Consider the following 1,678-nt stretch of genomic DNA (forward strand, 5'->3'; position numbering starts at 1 on the left):
GAAGACAATTGGGGTACGTTGCCTTCTTTGATTGTCGCCTCTAGAATCCATGTCTAACACATGAGTACAATGATGCTTGAACCTCTCCATTTGCTACCAATGTTCTCTCATTATTTGATCCCTTCTTATTTGTCAATTTCGGCGACTACGTTTACGTCTTACTCTGATCTGCGCTACTGAAGATACAGGCATGCGAGCGGGTATTCCTGTTATGAGCCATGCCTTGTGTACGTGTATGGTTAGGTAGACATATCATTATAAAAATTCATGGATAACAGAAGGACAAACATACACAAGAGAACAAGATACACTCATCAATCAATAATAAGCAAGATTTGTGAATACATAAATTCTAAGTTACAAACAAATGAGGGTATTTAGTCTTGATTGAATCCTCTCTCTCCCACGTTGCCTCTTGAAAAGCTGGACTGTTCCAAAGAACCTTTACCAACGATATCTTTCGATTCCTTAGTTCTTGTTCCTTGCTATCCACAATTTACACAGGCCATCATTCTTCATAAGACAAATTCAACTGTAATCGTATACTACCGGCGTCCATCACTACATGCTGTCTTTCACTGAATCTCTTCTTTAATGACGATACATGATAGATATTAAGCACTCCTTGCATTTCAACTGGTAGATCCAAACGGTATGCGATTGCACTGACTCTTTCCAAAACTTTGAACGGTCCTACGTACCTGGGACTCAGTTTCCCTTTCTTTCCGAACCATATGACTCCTTTCATGGATGATACCTTGACGCACACAAAATCTCCAACATTAAATTCTAAGTTCCTTCATCGCTTCTCGGCATAACTTTTTTGGCGGCTTTGAGCTTCTTTCATCCCTTCCTGAATCAATTCCCCTTGCTTTCGTACATATTGCAAGTATTTGGGTCCAAGCAACTTTCTTTCTCCTACTTCATTCCAATATAATTGAGATCTGCACTTTCTCCCATATAATGCTTCATAAGGTGCCATCTGTATCGTAGCCTGAAAGCTATTATTGAAAGCGAATTCTATCAATGGCAAATGGTTTTACCAATCACCACTTTGATCCATTATGCAAGCACGAAGCATATCTTCCAGTGTCTGGATAGTTCGTTTTGTCTGTCTGTCTGTTTGTTTGCAGATGATAGGACTACTAAATTTCATATTTGTGGCTAACATTTTTTGTAAACTTTGCAAGAAATGCGAAGTAAAACGTGGGTTTCAAGAACCTAGATTATATCAAAATCTAGACCCGTTGAAGAACCCGTCTCAAGAACCTAGATTATAAAGGAGGAACGCCACAAAGGTTGTGATTTACCTTTGATAAGTTCAAGAGTTCAATCAAGAACAAGAGGAGAAAACTCAACTCACAAATAACATTCAATATTGTCTGATCTTCAAATGAGGCTACAAGGAGTATTAGCCACCATTTGGGTCTCTTGCAGGTCGTGACCTATTTGTGCTCTTAGTAGTACTAGGTCCAATCCAAGTGTGAGCTTTTTCAACAAGCTCATTGAGGTATTCTATGGCTCCTCATCAGGATCTTTCTGTAAGAACTCACCATTACACATTATCTCAACAAATTGGTGCTCTCTAGGTGTAAGTCCCTCATAAAAATAGCTCACTAAGCGCCAATTCTCATACCCATGGTGAGGACACATACTCAGCAACTCCTTAAATCTCTCT

General features: G+C 39.3%; 1 non-coding gene across 1 annotated transcript in view; it reads left to right on the top strand.

Annotated features, from left to right (window-relative positions):
• Positions 1-1,633: 1,633 nt before the first annotated feature.
• Positions 1,634-1,678, top strand: part of LOC121241740 — a 108-nt gene continuing 63 nt past the window's right edge. The window contains exon 1 of the small nucleolar RNA XR_005935769.1: positions 1,634-1,678. This exon is cut by the window's right edge and continues 63 nt beyond it. This is a non-coding gene — a small nucleolar RNA (small nucleolar RNA R71).

This window comes from Juglans microcarpa x Juglans regia, chromosome 7S (assembly GCF_004785595.1).
Source record: "Juglans microcarpa x Juglans regia isolate MS1-56 chromosome 7S, Jm3101_v1.0, whole genome shotgun sequence".
NCBI lineage: Eukaryota > Viridiplantae > Streptophyta > Magnoliopsida > Fagales > Juglandaceae > Juglans > Juglans microcarpa x Juglans regia.